The sequence below is a fragment of the Meriones unguiculatus genome, chromosome 20 (assembly GCF_030254825.1).
Source record: "Meriones unguiculatus strain TT.TT164.6M chromosome 20, Bangor_MerUng_6.1, whole genome shotgun sequence".
NCBI lineage: Eukaryota > Metazoa > Chordata > Mammalia > Rodentia > Muridae > Meriones > Meriones unguiculatus.
In genome coordinates this window covers 4,173,330-4,195,565 of record NC_083367.1, presented here as the reverse complement: position 1 = coordinate 4,195,565, position 22,236 = coordinate 4,173,330, and positions in this window count along the sequence as shown.

Sequence of the window (22,236 nt, the reverse complement as noted above, 5' to 3'; positions counted from 1 at the left end):
TTTCCTGTATTCCTAATTGAGCGAGGAACACACAGGTGATTCTGTTTAAAAGTAGTGCTTTGCTTTTCTGTTCTTTCGTTGGAAACTTGTTCTTGTGCTGTACAGTGAGATATATTACTGTTCAGTTTTCCTGTATTCCTAATGGAGCGAGCGACACACATGTGATTTAGTTTACAAATTAGTGATTTTCTTTTTTGTTCTTTCATTTGAAACTTGTTCCTGTGCTGTACAATGTGATATATCACTTTTCAGTTTTCCTGTTATAATAATTGAACAGGCGACACGTATGTGAATTAGTTTACAAAGTTGTGCTGTGCGTTTCTGTTCTTTCGATGGAAACATGTTCCTGTGCTGTACAGTGTGTTATATCACTTTTCAGTTTTCCTCTTATACTCCTTGAACAGGCGACACGTATGTGAATTAGTTTACAAAGTTGTGCTTTGCGTTTCTGTTCTTTCTTTGGAAACTTGTTTCTGTGCCATACAGTGTGAGATAACACTTTCCGGTTTCCCTGTATTCCTAATTGAGTGAGCGACACACTTGTGATTTAGTTTACAAAGTAGTGCTTTGGGTTTCTGTTCTTCTTGGAAATTTGTTTCTGTGCTGTACAGTGTGATATATCACTTTTCAGTTTTCCTGTTGTAATAATTGAAAGGGCGACACGTATGCGATTTAGTTTACAAAGTTGTGCTTTGCTTTTCTGTTCTTTCGATGAAAACATATTCCTGTGCTGTACAGTGTGTTATATCACTTTTCAGTTTTCCTCTTATAATAATTGAACAGGCGACACGTATGTGAATTAGTTTACAAAGTTGTGCTTTGCTTTTCTGTTCTTTCGATGGAAACTAGTTTCTGGGCCATACAGTGCGAGATAACACTTTCGGTTTTCCTGTATTCCTAATTGAGCGAGTGACACACATGTGATTCAGTTTACAAAGTAGTGCTTTTCATTTACATTCTTTCGTTGGAAACTTGTCCCTGTTAGGAAACTTGTTCCTGTTAGGAACAAGTTAGGGTTAGGGTTAGGGTTAGGGTTAGGGTTAGCGTTAGGGTTATGGTTAGGGTTAAGGTTAGGGTTAGGGTTAGGGTTAGGGTTAGGGTTAGGGGTTAGGGTTAGGGTTAGGGCCTTAGGGTTAGGGTTAGGGTTAGGGTTATATCACTTTTCAGTTTTCCTGTTATAATAATTGAACAGGCGACACATATGTGAATTAGTTTACAAAGTTGTGCTTTGCGTTTCTGTTCTTTCAATGGAAACTTGTTTCTGTGCCGTACAGTGCGAGATAACACTTTTCAGTTTTTCTGTATTCCTAATTGAGCGAGCGACACACAGGTGATTCTGTTTAAAAGTAGTGCTTTGCTTTTCTGTTCTTTCGTTGGAAACTTGTTCTTGTGCTGTACAGTGAGATATATTACTTTTCAGTTTTCCTGTATTCCTAATGAAGCGAGCGACACACATGTGATTTAGTTTACAAATAGGTGATTTTCTTTTTTGTTCTTTCATTTGAAACTTGTTCCTGTGCTGTACAATGTGATATATCACTTTTCAGTTTTCCTGTTACAATAATTGAACAGGCGACACGTATGTGAATTAGTTTACAAAGTTGTGCTTTGCGTTTCTGTTCTTTCGATGGAAACATGTTCCTGTGCTGTACAGTGTGTTATATCAATTTTCAGTTTTCCTCTTATAATAATTGAACAGGCGACACGTATGTGAATTAGTTTACAAAGTTGTGCTTTGTGTTTCTGTTCTTTTGATGAAAACATGTTCCTGTGCTGTACAGTGTGTTATATCACTTTTCAGTTTTCCTCTTACAATAATTAAACAGGCGACACGTGTGTCATTTAGTTTACAAAGTTGTGCTTTCCGTTTCTGTTCTTTCTTTGGAAACTTGTTTCTGTGCCATACAGTGTGAGATAACACTTTCCGGTTTCCCTGTATTCCTAATTGAGTGAGCGACACACTTGTGATTTAGTTTACAAAGTAGTGCTTTGGGTTTCTGTTCTTCTTGGAAACTTGTTTCTGTGCTGTACAGTGTGATATATCACTTTTCAGTTTTCCTGTTGTAATAATTGAACGGGCGACATGTATGTGATTTAGTTTACAAAGTTGTGCTTTGCTTTTCTGTTCTTTCGATGGTAACTAGTTTCTGTGCCGTAAAGTGCGATATAACACTTTTCGGTATTCCTGTATTCCTAATTGAGCGAGTGACACACATGTGATTCAGTTTACAAAGTAGTGCTTTTCATTTACGTTCTTTCCTTGGAAACTTGTTCCTGTTAGGAACAAGTTAGAGTTAGGGTTAGAGTTAGGGTTAGGGTTAGGGTTAGGGTTAGGGTTAGGGTTAGGGTTAGGGCTGGGTAAGGGATAGGGTTAGCGTTAGGGTTAGGGTTAGGGTTAGGGTTAGGGGTTAGGGTTAGGGTTAGGGTTAGGGTTAGGGTTAGGGTTAGGGCCTTTGGGTTAGGGTTAGTGTTAGGGTTATATCACTTTTCAGTTTTCCTGTTATAATAATTGAACAGGCGACACATATGTGAATTAGTTTACAAAGTTGTGCTTTGCGTTTCTGTTCTTTCAATGGAAACTTGTTTCTGGGCCGTACAGTGCGAGATAACACTTTTCAGTTTTCCTGTATTCCTAATTGAGCGAGGAACACACAGGTGATTCTGTTTAAAAGTAGTGCTTTGCTTTTCTGTTCTTTCGTTGGAAACTTGTTCTTGTGCTGTACAGTGAGATATATTACTGTTCAGTTTTCCTGTATTCCTAATGGAGCGAGCGACACACATGTGATTTAGTTTACAAATTAGTGATTTTCTTTTTTGTTCTTTCATTTGAAACTTGTTCCTGTGCTGTACAATGTGATATATCACTTTTCAGTTTTCCTGTTATAATAATTGAACAGGCGACACGTATGTGAATTAGTTTACAAAGTTGTGCTGTGCGTTTCTGTTCTTTCGATGGAAACATGTTCCTGTGCTGTACAGTGTGTTATATCACTTTTCAGTTTTCCTCTTATACTCCTTGAACAGGCGACACGTATGTGAATTAGTTTACAAAGTTGTGCTTTGCGTTTCTGTTCTTTCTTTGGAAACTTGTTTCTGTGCCATACAGTGTGAGATAACACTTTCCGGTTTCCCTGTATTCCTAATTGAGTGAGCGACACACTTGTGATTTAGTTTACAAAGTAGTGCTTTGGGTTTCTGTTCTTCTTGGAAATTTGTTTCTGTGCTGTACAGTGTGATATATCACTTTTCAGTTTTCCTGTTGTAATAATTGAACGGGCGACACGTATGCGATTTAGTTTACAAAGTTGTGCTTTGCTTTTCTGTTCATTCGATGAAAACATATTCCTGTGCTGTACAGTGTGTTATATCACTTTTCAGTTTTCCTCTTATAATAATTGAACAGGCGACACGTATGTGAATTAGTTTACAAAGTTGTGCTTTGCTTTTCTGTTCTTTCGATGGAAACTAGTTTCTGGGCCATACAGTGCGAGATAACACTTTCGGTTTTCCTGTATTCCTAATTGAGCGAGTGACACACATGTGATTCAGTTTACAAAGTAGTGCTTTTCATTTACATTCTTTCGTTGGAAACTTGTCCCTGTTAGGAAACTTGTTCCTGTTAGGAACAAGTTAGGGTTAGGGTTAGGGTTAGGGTTAGGGTTAGGGTTAGCGTTAGGGTTATGGTTAGGGTTAAGGTTAGGGTTAGGGTTAGGGTTAGGGTTAGGGTTAGGGTTAGGGGTTAGGGTTAGGGTTAGGGCCTTAGGGTTAGGGTTAGGGTTAGGGTTATATCACTTTTCAGTTTTCCTGTTATAATAATTGAACAGGCGACACATATGTGAATTAGTTTACAAAGTTGTGCTTTGCGTTTCTGTTCTTTCAATGGAAACTTGTTTCTGTGCCGTACAGTGCGAGATAACACTTTTCAGTTTTTCTGTATTCCTAATTGAGCGAGCGACACACAGGTGATTCTGTTTAAAAGTAGTGCTTTGCTTTTCTGTTCTTTCGTTGGAAACTTGTTCTTGTGCTGTACAGTGAGATATATTACTTTTCAGTTTTCCTGTATTCCTAATGAAGCGAGCGACACACATGTGATTTAGTTTACAAATAGGTGATTTTCTTTTTTGTTCTTTCATTTGAAACTTGTTCCTGTGCTGTACAATGTGATATATCACTTTTCAGTTTTCCTGTTACAATAATTGAACAGGCGACACGTATGTGAATTAGTTTACAAAGTTGTGCTTTGCGTTTCTGTTCTTTCGATGGAAACATGTTCCTGTGCTGTACAGTGTGTTATATCAATTTTCAGTTTTCCTCTTATAATAATTGAACAGGCGACACGTATGTGAATTAGTTTACAAAGTTGTGCTTTGTGTTTCTGTTCTTTTGATGAAAACATGTTCCTGTGCTGTACAGTGTGTTATATCACTTTTCAGTTTTCCTCTTACAATAATTAAACAGGCGACACGTGTGTCATTTAGTTTACAAAGTTGTGCTTTCCGTTTCTGTTCTTTCTTTGGAAACTTGTTTCTGTGCCATACAGTGTGAGATAACACTTTCCGGTTTCCCTGTATTCCTAATTGAGTGAGCGACACACTTGTGATTTAGTTTACAAAGTAGTGCTTTGGGTTTCTGTTCTTCTTGGAAACTTGTTTCTGTGCTGTACAGTGTGATATATCACTTTTCAGTTTTCCTGTTGTAATAATTGAACGGGCGACATGTATGTGATTTAGTTTACAAAGTTGTGCTTTGCTTTTCTGTTCTTTCGATGGTAACTAGTTTCTGTGCCGTAAAGTGCGATATAACACTTTTCGGTATTCCTGTATTCCTAATTGAGCGAGTGACACACATGTGATTCAGTTTACAAAGTAGTGCTTTTCATTTACGTTCTTTCCTTGGAAACTTGTTCCTGTTAGGAACAAGTTAGAGTTAGGGTTAGAGTTAGGGTTAGGGTTAGGGTTAGGGTTAGGGTTAGGGTTAGGGTTAGGGCTGGGTAAGGGATAGGGTTAGCGTTAGGGTTAGGGTTAGGGTTAGGGTTAGGGGTTAGGGTTAGGGTTAGGGTTAGGGTTAGGGTTAGGGTTAGGGCCTTTGGGTTAGGGTTAGTGTTAGGGTTATATCACTTTTCAGTTTTCCTGTTATAATAATTGAACAGGCGACACATATGTGAATTAGTTTACAAAGTTGTGCTTTGCGTTTCTGTTCTTTCAATGGAAACTTGTTTCTGGGCCGTACAGTGCGAAATAACACTTTTCAGTTTCCCTGTATTCCTAATTGAGCGAGGAACACACAGGTGATTCTGTTTAAAAGTAGTGCTTTGCTTTTCTGTTCTTTCGTTGGAAACTTGTTCTTGTGCTGTACAGTGAGATATATTACTGTTCAGTTTTCCTGTATTCCTAATGGAGCGAGCGACACACATGTGATTTAGTTTACAAATTAGTGATTTTCTTTTTTGTTCTTTCATTTGAAACTTGTTCCTGTGCTGTACAATGTGATATATCACTTTTCAGTTTTCCTGTTATAATAATTGAACAGGCGACACGTATGTGAATTAGTTTACAAAGTTGTGCTGTGCGTTTCTGTTCTTTCGATGGAAACATGTTCCTGTGCTGTACAGTGTGTTATATCACTTTTCAGTTTTCCTCTTATACTCCTTGAACAGGCGACACGTATGTGAATTAGTTTACAAAGTTGTGCTTTGCGTTTCTGTTCTTTCTTTGGAAACTTGTTTCTGTGCCATACAGTGTGAGATAACACTTTCCGGTTTCCCTGTATTCCTAATTGAGTGAGCGACACACTTGTGATTTAGTTTACAAAGTAGTGCTTTGGGTTTCTGTTCTTCTTGGAAATTTGTTTCTGTGCTGTACAGTGTGATATATCACTTTTCAGTTTTCCTGTTGTAATAATTGAACGGGCGACACGTATGCGATTTAGTTTACAAAGTTGTGCTTTGCTTTTCTGTTCATTCGATGAAAACATATTCCTGTGCTGTACAGTGTGTTATATCACTTTTCAGTTTTCCTCTTATAATAATTGAACAGGCGACACGTATGTGAATTAGTTTACAAAGTTGTGCTTTGCTTTTCTGTTCTTTCGATGGAAACTAGTTTCTGGGCCATACAGTGCGAGATAACACTTTCGGTTTTCCTGTATTCCTAATTGAGCGATTGACACACATGTGATTCAGTTTACAAAGTAGTGCTTTTCATTTACATTCTTTCGTTGGAAACTTGTCCCTGTTAGGAAACTTGTTCCTGTTAGGAACAAGTTAGGGTTAGGGTTAGGGTTAGGGTTAGGGTTAGGGTTAGCGTTAGGGTTATGGTTAGGGTTAAGGTTAGGGTTAGGGTTAGGGTTAGGGTTAGGGTTAGGGTTAGGGGTTAGGGTTAGGGTTAGGGCCTTAGGGTTAGGGTTAGGGTTAGGGTTATATCACTTTTCAGTTTTCCTGTTATAATAATTGAACAGGCGACACATATGTGAATTAGTTTACAAAGTTGTGCTTTGCGTTTCTGTTCTTTCAATGGAAACTTGTTTCTGTGCCGTACAGTGCGAGATAACACTTTTCAGTTTTTCTGTATTCCTAATTGAGCGAGCGACACACAGGTGATTCTGTTTAAAAGTAGTGCTTTGCTTTTCTGTTCTTTCGTTGGAAACTTGTTCTTGTGCTGTACAGTGAGATATATTACTTTTCAGTTTTCCTGTATTCCTAATGAAGCGAGCGACACACATGTGATTTAGTTTACAAATAGGTGATTTTCTTTTTTGTTCTTTCATTTGAAACTTGTTCCTGTGCTGTACAATGTGATATATCACTTTTCAGTTTTCCTGTTACAATAATTGAACAGGCGACACGTATGTGAATTAGTTTACAAAGTTGTGCTTTGCGTTTCTGTTCTTTCGATGGAAACATGTTCCTGTGCTGTACAGTGTGTTATATCAATTTTCAGTTTTCCTCTTATAATAATTGAACAGGCGACACGTATGTGAATTAGTTTACAAAGTTGTGCTTTGCGTTTCTGTTCTTTTGATGAAAACATGTTCCTGTGCTGTACAGTGTGTTATATCACTTTTCAGTTTTCCTCTTACAATAATTAAACAGGCGACACGTGTGTCATTTAGTTTACAAAGTTGTGCTTTCCGTTTCTGTTCTTTCTTTGGAAACTTGTTTCTGTGCCATACAGTGTGAGATAACACTTTCCGGTTTCCCTGTATTCCTAATTGAGTGAGCGACACACTTGTGATTTAGTTTACAAAGTAGTGCTTTGGGTTTCTGTTCTTCTTGGAAACTTGTTTCTGTGCTGTACAGTGTGATATATCACTTTTCAGTTTTCCTGTTGTAATAATTGAACGGGCGACATGTATGTGATTTAGTTTACAAAGTTGTGCTTTGCTTTTCTGTTCTTTCGATGGTAACTAGTTTCTGTGCCGTAAAGTGCGATATAACACTTTTCGGTATTCCTGTATTCCTAATTGAGCGAGTGACACACATGTGATTCAGTTTACAAAGTAGTGCTTTTCATTTACGTTCTTTCCTTGGAAACTTGTTCCTGTTAGGAACAAGTTAGAGTTAGGGTTAGGGTTAGGGTTAGGGTTAGGGTTAGGGTTAGGGCTGGGTAAGGGATAGGCTTAGCGTTAGGGTTAGGGTTAGGGTTAGGGTTAGGGTTAGGGTTAGGGGTTAGGGTTAGGGTTAGGGTTAGGGTTAGGGTTAGGGCCTTTGGGTTAGGGTTAGTGTTAGGGTTATATCACTTTTCAGTTTTCCTGTTATAATAATTGAACAGGCGACACATATGTGAATTAGTTTACAAAGTTGTGCTTTGCGTTTCTGTTCTTTCAATGGAAACTTGTTTCTGGGCCGTACAGTGCGAGATAACACTTTTCAGTTTTCCTGTATTTCTAATTGAGCGAGCAACACACAGGTGATTCTGTTTAAAAGTAGTGCTTTGCTTTTCTGTTCTTTCGTTGGAAACTTGTTCTTGTGCTGTACAGTGAGATATATTACTGTTCAGTTTTCCTGTATTCCTAATGGAGCGAGCGACACACATGTGATTTAGTTTACAAATTACTGATTTTTTTTTTGTTCTTTCATTTGAAACTTGTTCCTGTGCTGTACAATGTGATATATCACTTTTCAGTTTTCCTGTTATAATAATTGAACAGGCGACACGTATGTGAATTAGTTTACAAAGTTGTGCTTTGCGTTTCTGTTCTTTCGATGGAAACATGTTCCTGTGCTGTACAGTGTGTTATATCACTTTTCAGTTTTCCTCTTATAATAATTGAACAGGCGACACGTATGTGAATTAGTTTACAAAGTTGTGCTTTGCGTTTCTGTTCTTTCTTTGGAAACTTGTTTCTGTGCCATACAGTGTGAGATAACACTTTCCGGTTTCCCTGTATTCCTAATTGAGTGAGCGACACACTTGTGATTTGGTTTACAAAGTAGTGCTTTGGGTTTCTGTTCTTCTTGGAAACTTGTTTCTGTGCTGTACAGTGTGATATATCACTTTTCAGTTTTCCTGTTGTAATAATTGAACGGGCGACACGTATGTGATTTAGTTTACAAAGTTGTGCTTCTTTTCTGTTCTTTCGATGAAAACATATTCCTGTGCTGTACAGTGTGTTATATCACTTTTCAGTTTTCCTCTTATAATAATTGAACAGGCGACACTTATGTGAATTACTTTACAAAGTTGTGCTTTGCTTTTCTGTTCTTTCGATGGAAACTAGTTTCTGTGCCGTACAGTGCGAGATAACACTTTTCGGTTTTCCTGTATTCCTAATTGAGCGAGTGACACACATGTGATTCAGTTTACAAAGTAGTGCTTTTCATTTACATTCTTTCGTTGGAAACTTGTCCCTGTTAGGAAACTTGTTCCTGTTAGGAACAAGTTAGGGTTAGGGTTAGGGTTAGGGTTAGGGTTAGGGTTAGGGTTAGCGTTAGGGTTAGGGTTAGGGTTATATCACTTTTCAGTTTTCCTGTTATAATAATTGAACAGGCGACACATATGTGAATTAGTTTACAAAGTTGTGCTTTGCGTTTCTGTTCTTTCAATGGAAACTTGTTTCTGTGCCGTACAGTGCGAGATAACACTTTTCAGTTTTTCTGTATTCCTAATTGAGCGAGCGACACACAGGTGATTCTGTTTAAAAGTAGTGCTTTGCTTTTCTGTTCTTTCGTTGGAAACTTGTTCTTGTGCTGTACAGTGAGATATATTACTTTTCAGTTTTCCTGTATTCCTAATTGAGCGAGCGACACACATTTGATTTAGTTTACAAATAGGTGATTTTCTTTTTTGTTCTTTCATTTGAAACTTGTTCCTGTGCTGTACAATGTGATATATCACTTTTCAGTTTTCCTGTTACAATAATTGAACAGGCGACACGTATGTGAATTAGTTTACAAAGTTGTGCTTTGCGTTTCTGTTCTTTCGATGGAAACATGTTCCTGTGCTGTACAGTGTGTTATATCACTTTTCAGTTTTCCTCTTATAATAATTGAACAGGCGACACGTATGTGAATTAGTTTACAAAGTTGTGCTTTGCGTTTCTGTTCTTTCTTTGGAAACTTGTTTCTGTGCCATACAGTGTGAGATAACACTTTCCGGTTTCCCTGTATTCCTAATTGAGTGAGCGACACACTTGTGATTTAGTTTACAAAGTAGTGCTTTGGGTTTCTGTTCTTCTTGGAAACTTGTTTCTGTGCTGTACAGTGTGATATATCACTTTTCAGTTTTCCTGTTGTAATAATTGAACGGGCGACATGTATGTGATTTAGTTTACAAAGTTGTGCTTTGCTTTTCTGTTCTTTCGATGGTAACTAGTTTCTGTGCCGTAAAGTGCGATATAACACTTTTCGGTATTCCTGTATTCCTAATTGAGCGAGTGACACACATGTGATTCAGTTTACAAAGTAGTGCTTTTCATTTAGGTTCTTTCCTTGGAAACTTGTTCCTGTTAGGAACAAGTTAGAGTTAGGGTTAGAGTTAGGGTTAGGGTTAGGGTTAGTGTTAGGGTTAGGGTTAGGGCTGGGTAAGGGATAGGATAGCGTTAGGGTTAGGGTTAGGGTTAGGGTTAGGCTTAGGGGTTAGGGTTAGGGTTAGGGTTAGGGTTAGGGTTAGGGCCTTTGGGTTAGGGTTAGGGTTAGGGTTATATCACTTTTCAGTTTTCCTGTTATAATAATTGAACAGGCGACACATATGTGAATTAGTTTACAAAGTTGTGCTTTGCGTTTCTGTTCTTTCAATGGAAACTTGTTTCTGTGCCGTACAGTTTGAGATAACACTTTTCAGTTTTCCTGTATTCCTAATTGAGCGAGCAACACACAGGTGATTCTGTTTAAAAGTAGTGCTTTGCTTTTCTGTTCTATCGTTGGAAACTTGTTCTTGTGCTGTACAGTGAGATATATTACTGTTCAGTTTTCCTGTATTCCTAATGGAGCGAGCGACACACATGTTATTTAGTTTACAAATTAGTGATTTTCTTTTTTGTTCTTTCACTTGAAACTTGTTCCTGTGCTGTACAATGTGATATATCACTTTTCAGTTTTCCTGTTATAATAATTGAACAGGCGACACGTATGTGAATTAGTTTACAAAGTTGTGCTTTGCGTTTCTTTTCTTTCGATGGAAACATGTTCCTGTGCTGTACAGTGTGTTATATCACTTTTCAGTTTTCCTCTTATAATAATTGAACAGGCGACACGTATGTGAATTAGTTTACAAAGTTGTGCTTTGCGTTTCTGTTCTTTCTTTGGAAACTTGTTTCTGTGCCATACAGTGTGAGATAACACTTTCCGGTTTCCCTGTATTCCTAATTGAGTGAGCGACACACTTGTGATTTAGTTTACAAAGTAGTGCTTTGGGTTTCTGTTCTTCTTGGAAACTTGTTTCTGTGCTGTACAGTGTGATATATCACTTTTCAGTTTTCCTGTTGTAATAATTGAACGGGCAACACGTATGCGATTTAGTTTACAAAGTTGTGCTTTGCTTTTCTGTTCTTTCGATGAAAACATATTCCTGTGCTGTACAGTGTGTTATATCACTTTTCAGTTTTCCTCTTATAATAATTGAACAGGCGACACGTATGTGAATTAGTTTACAAGGTTGTGCTTTGCTTTTCTGTTCTTTCGATGGAAACTAGTTTCTGTGCCGTACAGTGCGAGATAACACTTTTCGGTTTTCCTGTATTCCTAATTGAGCGAGTGACACACATGTGATTCAGTTTACAAAGTAGTGCTTTTCATTTACATTCTTTCGTTGGAAACTTGTCCCTGTTAGGAAACTTGTTCCTGTTAGGAACAAGTTAGGGTTAGGGTTAGGGTTAGGGTTAGTGTTAGCGTTAGGGTTAGGGTTAGGGTTAGGGTTAGGGTTAGGGTTAGGGGTTAGGGTTAGGGTTAGGGCCTTAGGGTTAGGGTTAGGGTTAGGGTTATATCACTTTTCAGTTTTCCTGTTATAATAATTGAACAGGCGACACGTATGTGAATTAGTTTACAAAGTTGTGCTTTGCGTTTCTGTTCTTTCGATGGAAACATGTTCCTGTGCTGTACAGTGTGTTATATCACTTTTCAGTTTTCCTCTTATAATAATTGAACAGGCGACACGTATGTGAATTAGTTTACAAAGTTGTGCTTTGCGTTTCTGTTCTTTTGATGATAACATGTTCCTGTGCTGTACAGTGTGTTATATCACTTTTCAGTTTTCCTCTTATAATAATTAAACAGGCGACCCGTGTGTCATTTAGTTTACAAAGTTGTGCTTTCCGTTTCTGTTCTTTCTTTGGAAACTTGTTTCTGTGCCATACAGTGTGAGATAACACTTTCCGGTTTCCCTGTATTCCTAATTGAGTGAGCGACACACTTGTGATTTAGTTTACAAAGTAGTGCTTTGGGTTTCTGTTCTTCTTGGAAACTTGTTTCTGTGCTGTACAATGTGATATATCACTTTTCAGTTTTCCTGTTGTAATAATTGAACGGGCGACATGTATGTGATTTAGTTTACAAAGTTGTGCTTTGCTTTTCTGTTCTTTCGATGGTAACTAGTTTCTGTGCCGTAAAGTGCGATATAACGCTTTTCGGTATTCCTGTATTCCTAATTGAGCGAGTGACACACATGTGATTCAGTTTACAAAGTAGTGCTTTTCCTTTACGTTCTTTCCTTGGAAACTTGTTCCTGTTAGGAACAAGTTAGAGTTAGGGTTAGAGTTAGGGTTAGGGTTAGGGTTAGGGTTAGGGTTAGGGTTAGGGCTGGGTAAGGGATAGGCTTAGCGTTAGGGTTAGGGTTAGGGTTAGGGTTAGGGTTAGGGTTAGGGGTTAGGGTTAGGGTTAGGGTTAGGGTTAGGGTTAGGGCCTTTGGGTTAGGGTTAGTGTTAGGGTTATATCACTTTTCAGTTTTCCTGTTATAATAATTGAACAGGCGACACATATGTGAATTAGTTTACAAAGTTGTGCTTTGCGTTTCTGTTCTTTCAATGGAAACTTGTTTCTGGGCCGTACAGTGCGAGATAACACTTTTCAGTTTTCCTGTATTTCTAATTGAGCGAGCAACACACAGGTGATTCTGTTTAAAAGTAGTGCTTTGCTTTTCTGTTCTTTCGTTGGAAACTTGTTCTTGTGCTGTACAGTGAGATATATTACTGTTCAGTTTTCCTGTATTCCTAATGGAGCGAGCGACACACATGTGATTTAGTTTACAAATTACTGATTTTCTTTTTTGTTCTTTCATTTGAAACTTGTTCCTGTGCTGTACAATGTGATATATCACTTTTCAGTTTTCCTGTTATAATAATTGAACAGGCGACACGTATGTGAATTAGTTTACAAAGTTGTGCTTTGCGTTTCTGTTCTTTCGATGGAAACATGTTCCTGTGCTGTACAGTGTGTTATATCACTTTTCAGTTTTCCTCTTATAATAATTGAACAGGCGACACGTATGTGAATTAGTTTACAAAGTTGTGCTTTGCGTTTCTGTTCTTTCTTTGGAAACTTGTTTCTGTGCCATACAGTGTGAGATAACACTTTCCGGTTTCCCTGTATTCCTAATTGAGTGAGCGACACACTTGTGATTTGGTTTACAAAGTAGTGCTTTGGGTTTCTGTTCTTCTTGGAAACTTGTTTCTGTGCTGTACAGTGTGATATATCACTTTTCAGTTTTCCTGTTGTAATAATTGAACGGGCGACACGTATGCGATTTAGTTTACAAAGTTGTGCTTTGCTTTTCTGTTCTTTCGATGAAAACATATTCCTGTGCTGTACAGTGTGTTATATCACTTTTCAGTTTTCCTCTTATAATAATTGAACAGGCGACACGTATGTGAATTAGTTTACAAGGTTGTGCTTTGCTTTTCTGTTCTTTCGATGGAAACTAGTTTCTGTGCCGTACAGTGCGAGATAACACTTTTCGGTTTTCCTGTATTCCTAATTGAGCGAGTGACACACATGTGATTCAGTTTACAAAGTAGTGCTTTTCATTTACATTCTTTCGTTGGAAACTTGTCCCTGTTAGGAAACTTGTTCCTGTTAGGAACAAGTTAGGGTTAGGGTTAGGGTTAGGGTTAGTGTTAGCGTTAGGGTTAGGGTTAGGGTTAGGGTTAGGGTTAGGGTTAGGGTTAGGGGTTAGGGTTAGGGTTAGGGCCTTAGGGTTAGGGTTAGGGTTAGGGTTATATCACTTTTCAGTTTTCCTGTTATAATAATTGAACAGGCGACACGTATGTGAATTAGTTTACAAAGTTGTGCTTTGCGTTTCTGTTCTTTCGATGGAAACATGTTCCTGTGCTGTACAGTGTGTTATATCACTTTTCAGTTTTCCTCTTATAATAATTGAACAGGCGACACGTATGTGAATTAGTTTACAAAGTTGTGCTTTGCGTTTCTGTTCTTTTGATGAAAACATGTTCCTGTGCTGTACAGTGTGTTATATCACTTTTCAGTTTTCCTCTTATAATAATTAAACAGGCGACCCGTGTGTCATTTAGTTTACAAAGTTGTGCTTTCCGTTTCTGTTCTTTCTTTGGAAACTTGTTTCTGTGCCATACAGTGTGAGATAACACTTTCCGGTTTCCCTGTATTCCTAATTGAGTGAGCGACACACTTGTGATTTAGTTTACAAAGTAGTGCTTTGGGTTTCTGTTCTTCTTGGAAACTTGTTTCTGTGCTGTACAATGTGATATATCACTTTTCAGTTTTCCTGTTGTAATAATTGAACGGGCGACATGTATGTGATTTAGTTTACAAAGTTGTGCTTTGCTTTTCTGTTCTTTCGATGGTAACTAGTTTCTGTGCCGTAAAGTGCGATATAACGCTTTTCGGTATTCCTGTATTCCTAATTGAGCGAGTGACACACATGTGATTCAGTTTACAAAGTAGTGCTTTTCATTTACGTTCTTTCCTTGGAAACTTGTTCCTGTTAGGAACAAGTTAGAGTTAGGGTTAGAGTTAGGGTTAGGGTTAGGGTTAGGGTTAGGGTTAGGGTTAGGGCTGGGTAAGGGATAGGCTTAGCGTTAGGGTTAGGGTTAGGGTTAGGGTTAGGGTTAGGGTTAGGGTTAGGGGTTAGGGTTAGGGTTAGGGTTAGGGTTAGGGTTAGGGCCTTTGGGTTAGGGTTAGTGTTAGGGTTATATCACTTTTCAGTTTTCCTGTTATAATAATTGAACAGGCGACACATATGTGAATTAGTTTACAAAGTTGTGCTTTGCGTTTCTGTTCTTTCAATGGAAACTTGTTTCTGGGCCGTACAGTGCGAGATAACACTTTTCAGTTTTCCTGTATTCCTAATTGAGCGAGCAACACACAGGTGATTCTGTTTAAAAGTAGTGCTTTGCTTTTCTGTTCTTTCGTTGGAAACTTGTTCTTGTGCTGTACAGTGAGATATATTACTGTTCAATTTTCCTGTATTCCTAATGGAGCGAGCGACACACATGTGATTTAGTTTACAAATTACTGATTTTCTTTTTTGTTCTTTCATTTGAAACTTGTTCCTGTGCTGTACAATGTGATATATCACTTTTCAGTTTTCCTGTTATAATAATTGAACAGGCGACACGTATGTGAATTAGTTTACAAAGTTGTGCTTTGCGTTTCTGTTCTTTCGATGGAAACATGTTCCTGTGCTGTACAGTGTGTTATATCACTTTTCAGTTTTCCTCTTATAATAATTGAACAGGCGACAGGTATGTGAATTAGTTTACAAAGTTGTGCTTTGCGTTTCTGTTCTTTCTTTGGAAACTTGTTTCTGTGCCATACATTGTGAGATAACACTTTCCGGTTTCCCTGTATTCCTAATTGAGTGAGCGACACACTTGTGATTTAGTTTACAAAGTAGTGCTTTGGGTTTCTGTTCTTCTTGGAAACTTGTTTCTGTGCTGTACAGTGTGATATATCACTTTTCAGTTTTCCTGTTGTAATAATTGAACGGGCGACACGTATGTGATTTAGTTTACAAAGTTGTGCTTCTTTTCTGTTCTTTCGATGAAAACATATTCCTGTGCTGTACAGTGTGTTATATCACTTTTCAGTTTTCCTCTAATAATAATTGAACAGGCGACACTTATGTGAATTAGTTTACAAAGTTGTGCTTTGCTTTTCTGTTCTTTCGATGGAAACTAGTTTCTGTGCCGTACAGTGCGAGATAACACTTTTCGGTTTTCCTGTATTCCTAATTGAGCGAGTGACACACATGTGATTCAGTTTACAAAGTAGTGCTTTTCATTTACATTCTTTCGTTGGAAACTTGTCCCTGTTAGGAAACTTGTTCCTGTTAGGAACAAGTTAGGGTTAGGGTTAGGGTTAGGGTTAGGGTTAGGGTTAGGGTTAGGGTTAGCGTTAGGGTTAGGGTTAGGGTTAGGGTTATATCACTTTTCAGTTTTCCTGTTATAATAATTGAACAGGCGACACATATGTGAATTAGTTTACAAAGTTGTGCTTTGCGTTTCTGTTCTTTCAATGGAAACTTGTTTCTGTGCCGTACAGTGCGAGATAACACTTTTCATTTTTTCTGTATTCCTAATTGAGCGAGCGACACACAGGTGATTCTGTTTAAAAGTAGTGCTTTGCTTTTCTGTTCTTTCGTTGGAAACTTGTTCTTGTGCTGTACAGTGAGATATATTACTTTTCAGTTTTCCTGTATTCCTAATGAAGCGAGCGACACACATTTGATTTAGTTTACAAATAGGTGATTTTCTTTTTTGTTCTTTCACTTGAAACTTGTTCCTGTGCTGTACAATGTGATATATCACTTTTCAGTTTTCCTGTTACAATAATTGAACAGGCGACACGTATGTGAATTAGTTTACAAAGTTCTGCTTTGCCTTTCTGTTCTTTCGATGAAAACATGTTCCTGTGCTGTACAGTGTGTTATATCACTTTTCAGTTTTCCTCTTATAATAATTGAACAGGCGACACGTATGTGAATTAGTTTACAAAGTTGTGCTTTGCGTTTCTGTTCTTTTGATGAAAACATGTTCCTGTGCTGTACAGTGTGTTATATCACTTTTCAGTTTTCCTCTTATAATAATTGAACAGGCGACACGTATGTGAATTAGTTTACAAAGTTGTGCTTTGCGTTTCTGTTCTTTCTTTGGAAACTTGTTTCTGTGCCATACAGTGTGAGATAACACTTTCCGGTTTCCCTGTATTCCTAATTGAGTGAGCGACACACTTGTGATTTAGTTTACAAAGTAGTGCTTTGGGTTTCTGTTCTTCTTGGAAACTTATTTCTGTGCTGTACAGTGTGATATATCACTTTTCAGTTTTCCTGTTGTAATAATTGAACGGGCGACATGTATGTGATTTAGTTTACAAAGTTGTGCTTTGCTTTTCTGTTCTTTCGATGGTAACTAGTTTCTGTGCCGTAAAGTGCGATATAACACTTTTCGGTATTCCTGTATTCCTAATTGAGCTAGTGACACACATGTGATTCAGTTTACAAAGTAGTGCTTTTCATTTACGTTCTTTCCTTGGAAACTTGTTCCTGTTAGGAACAAGTTAGAGTTAGGGTTAGAGTTAGGGTTAGGGTTAGGGTTAGGTTTAGGGTTAGGGTTAGGGCTGGGTAAGGGATAGGGTTAGCGTTAGGGTTAGGGTTAGGGTTAGGGTTAGGGTTAGGGTTAGGGGTTAGGGTTAGGGTTAGGGTTAGGGTTAGGGCCTTTGGGTTAGGGTTAGGGTTAGGGTTATATCACTTTTCAGTTTTCCTGTTATAATAATTGAACAGGCGACACATATGTGAATTAGTTTACAAAGTTGTGCTTTGCGTTTCTGTTCTTTCAATGGAAACTTGTTTCTGTGCCGTACAGTTTGAGATAACACTTTTCAGTTTTCCTGTATTCCTAATTGAGCGAGCAACACACAGGTGATTCTGTTTAAAAGTAGTGCTTTGCTTTTCTGTTCTATCGTTGGAAACTTGTTCTTGTGCTGTACAGTGAGATATATTACTGTTCAGTTTTCCTGTATTCCTAATGGAGCGAGCGACACACATGTGATTTAGTTTACAAATTAGTGATTTTCTTTTTTGTTCTTTCATTTGAAACTTGTTCCTGTGCTGTACAATGTGATATATCACTTTTCAGTTTTCCTGTTATAATAATTGAACAGGCGACACGTATGTGAATTAGTTTACAAAGTTGTGCTTTGCGTTTCTGTTCTTTCGATGGAAACATGTTCCTGTGCTGTACAGTGTGTTATATCACTTTTCAGTTTTCCTCTTATACTAATTGAACAGGCGACACGTATGTGAATTAGTTTACAAAGTTGTGCTTTGCGTTTCTGTTCTTTCTTTGGAAACTTGTTTCTGTGCCATACATTGTGAGATAACACTTTCCGGTTTCCCTGTATTCCTAATTGAGTGAGCGACACACTTGTGATTTAGTTTACAAAGTAGTGCTTTGGGTTTCTGTTCTTCTTGGAAACTTGTTTCTGTGCTGTACAGTGTGATATATCACTTTTCAGTTTTCCTGTAGTAATAATTGAACGGGCGACACGTATGCGATTTAGTTTACAAAGTTGTGCTTTGCGTTTCTGTTCTTTCTTTGGAAACTTGTTTCTGTGCCATACAGTGTGAGATAACACTTTCCGGTTTCCCTGTATTCCTAATTGAGTGAGCGACACACTTGTGATTTAGTTTACAAAGTAGTGCTTTGGGTTTCTGTTCTTCTTGGAAACTTGTTTCTGTGCTGTACAGTGTGATATATCACTTTTCAGGTTTCCTGTTGTAATAATTGAACGGGCGACATGTATGTGATTTAGTTTACAAAGTTGTGCTTTGCTTTTCTGTTCTTTCGATGGTAACTAGTTTCTGTGCCGTAAAGTGCGATATAACACTTTTCGGTATTCCTGTATTCCTAATTGAGCTAGTGACACACATGTGATTCAGTTTACAAAGTAGTGCTTTTCATTTACGTTCTTTCCTTGGAAACTTGTTCCTGTTAGGAACAAGTTAGAGTTAGGGTTAGAGTTAGGGTTAGGGTTAGGGTTAGGTTTAGGGTTAGGGTTAGGGCTGGGTAAGGGATAGGGTTAGCGTTAGGGTTAGGGTTAGGGTTAGGGTTAGGGTTAGGGGTTAGGGTTAGGGTTAGGGTTAGGGTTAGGGCCTTTGGGTTAGGGTTAGGGTTAGGGTTATATCACTTTTCAGTTTTCCTGTTATAATAATTGAACAGGCGACACATATGTGAATTAGTTTACAAAGTTGTGCTTTGCGTTTCTGTTCTTTCAATGGAAACTTGTTTCTGTGCCGTACAGTTTGAGATAACACTTTTCAGTTTTCCTGTATTCCTAATTGAGCGAGCAACACACAGGTGATTCTGTTTAAAAGTAGTGCTTTGCTTTTCTGTTCTATCGTTGGAAACTTGTTCTTGTGCTGTACAGTGAGATATATTACTGTTCAGTTTTCCTGTATTCCTAATGGAGCGAGCGACACACATGTGATTTAGTTTACAAATTAGTGATTTTCTTTTTTGTTCTTTCATTTGAAACTTGTTCCTGTGCTGTACAATGTGATATATCACTTTTCAGTTTTCCTGTTATAATAATTGAACAGGCGACACGTATGTGAATTAGTTTACAAAGTTGTGCTTTGCGTTTCTGTTCTTTCGATGGAAACATGTTCCTGTGCTGTACAGTGTGTTATATCACTTTTCAGTTTTCCTCTTATACTAATTGAACAGGCGACACGTATGTGAATTAGTTTACAAAGTTGTGCTTTGCGTTTCTGTTCTTTCTTTGGAAACTTGTTTCTGTGCCATACATTGTGAGATAACACTTTCCGGTTTCCCTGTATTCCTAATTGAGTGAGCGACACACTTGTGATTTAGTTTAAAAAGTAGTGCTTTGGGTTTCTGTTCTTCTTGGAAACTTGTTTCTATGCTGTACAGTGTGATATATCACTTTTCAGTTTTCCTGTTGTAATAATTGAACGGGCGACACGTATGTGATTTAGTTTACAAAGTTGTGCTTCTTTACTGTTCTTTTGATGAAAACATATTCCTGTGCTGTACAGTGTGTTATATCACTTTTCAGTTTTCCTCTTATAATAATTGAACAGGCGACACGTATGTGATTTAGTTTACAAAGTTGTGCTTTGCTTTTCTGTTCTTTCGATGGAAACTAGTTTCTGTGCCGTACAGTGCGAGATAACACTTTTCGGTTTTCGTGTATTCCTAATTGAGCGAGTGACACACATGTGATTCAGTTTACAAAGTAGTGTTTTCATTTACATTCTTTCGTTGGAAACTTGTCCCTGTTAGGAAACTTGTTCCTGTTAGGAACAAGTTAGGGTTAGGGTTAGGGTTAGGGTTAGGGTTAGGGTTAGGGTTAGGGTTAGGGTTAGCGTTAGGGTTAGGGTTAGGGTTAGGGTTATATCACTTTTCAGTTTTCCTGTTATAATAATTGAACAGGCGACACATATGTGAATTAGTTTACAAAGTTGTGCTTTTCGTTTCTGTTCTTTCAATGGAAACTTGTTTCTGGGCCGTACAGTGCGAGATAACACTTTTCAGTTTTCCTGTATTCCTAATTGAGCGAGCAACACACAGGTGATTCTGTTTAAAAGTAGTGCTTTGCTTTTCTGTTCTTTCATTGGAAACTTCTTCTTGTGCTGTTCAGTGAGATATATTACTGTTCAGTTTTCCTGTATTCCTAATGGAGCGAGCGTCACACATGTGATTTAGTTTACAAATTAGTGATTTTCTTTTTTGTTCTTTCATTTGAAACTTGTTCCTGTGCTGTACAATGTGATATATCACTTTTCAGTTTTCCTGTTATAATAATTGAACAGGCGACACGTATGTGAATTAGTTTACAAAGTTGTGCTTTGCGTTTCTGTTCTTTCGATGGAAACATGTTCCTGTGCTGTACAGTGTGTTATATCACTTTTCAGTTTTCCTCTTATAATAATTGAACAGGCGACACGTATGTGAATTAGTTTACAAAGTTGTGCTTTGCGTTTCTGTTCTTTCTTTGGAAACTTGTTTCTGTGCCATACATTGTGAGATAACACTTTCCGGTTTCCCTGTATTCCTAATTGAGTGAGCGACACACTTGTGATTTAGTTTACAAAGTAGTGCTTTGGGTTTCTGTTCTTCTTGGAAACTTGTTTCTGTGCTGTACAGTGTGATATATCACTTTTCAGTTTTCCTGTTGTAATAATTGAACGGGCGACACGTATGCGATTTAGTTTACAAAGTTGTGCTTTGCTTTTCTGTTCTTTCGATGAAAACATATTCCTGTGCTGTACAGTGTGTTATATCACTTTTCAGTTTTCCTCTTATAATAATTGAACAGGCGACACGTATGTGAATTAGTTTACAAGGTTGTGCTTTGCTTTTCTGTTCTTTCGATGGAAACTAGTTTCTGTGCCGTACAGTGCGAGATAACACTTTTCGGTTTTCCTGTATTCCTAATTGAGCGAGTGACACACATGTGATTCAGTTTACAAAGTAGTGCTTTTCATTTACATTCTTTCGTTGGAAACTTGTCCCTGTTAGGAAACTTGTTCCTGTTAGGAACAAGTTAGGGTTAGGGTTAGGGTTAGGGTTAGGGTTAGAGTTAGGGTTAGGGTTAGGGTTAGGGTTAGGGTTAGGGTTACAGGTTATTGTTAGGGTTAGGGTTAGAGTTAGGGGTTAAGGTTAGGGTTAGGGCCTTAGGGTTAGGGTTAGGGTTAGGGTTATATCACTTTTCAGTTTTCCTGTTATAATAATTGAACAGGCGACACATATGTGAATTAGTTTACAAAGTTGTGCTTTGCGTTTCTGTTCTTTCAATGGAAACTTGTTTCTGTGCCGTACAGTGCGAGATAACACTTTTCAGTTTTTCTGTATTCCTAATTGAGCGAGCGACACACAGGTGATTCTGTTTAAAAGTAGTGCTTTGCTTTTCTGTTCTTTCGTTGGAAACTTGTTCTTGTGCTGTACAGTGAGATATATTACTTTTCAGTTTTCCTGTATTCCTAATGAAGCGAGCGACACACATGTGATTTAGTTTACAAATAGGTGATTTTCTTTTTTGTTCTTTCATTTGAAACTTGTTCCTGTGCTGTACAATGTGATATATCACTTTTCAGTTTTCCTGTTACAATAATTGAACAGGTGACACGTATGTGAATTAGTTTACAAAGTTGTGCTTTGCGTTTCTGTTCTTTCGATGGAAACATGTTTCTGTGCTGTACAGTGTGTTATATCACTTTTCAGTTTTCCTCTTATAATAATTGAACAGGCGACACGTATGTGAATTAGTTTACAAAGTTGTGCTTTGCGTTTCTGTTCTTTTGATGAAAACATGTTCCTGTGCTGTACAGTGTGTTATATCACTTTTCAGTTTTCCTCTTATAATAATTAAACAGGCGACACGTGTGTCATTTAGTTTACAAAGTTGTGCTTTCCATTTCTGTTCTTTCTTTGGAAACTTTTTTCTGTGCCATACAGTGTGAGATAACACTTTCCGGTTTCCCTGTATTCCTAATTGAGTGAGCGACACACTTGTGATTTAGTTTACAAAGTAGTGCTTTGGGTTTCTGTTCTTCTTGGAAACTTGTTTCTGTGCTGTACAGTGTGATATATCACTTTTCAGTTTTCCTGTTGTAAGAATTGAACGGGCGACACGTATGTGATTTAGTTTACAAAGTTGTGCTTCTTTTCTGTTCTTTTGATGAAAACATATTCCTGTGCTGTACAGTGTGTTATATCACTTTTCAGTTTTCCTCTTATAATAATTGAACAGGCGACACGTATGTGAATTAGTTTACAAAGTTGTGCTTTGCTTTTCTGTTCTTTCGA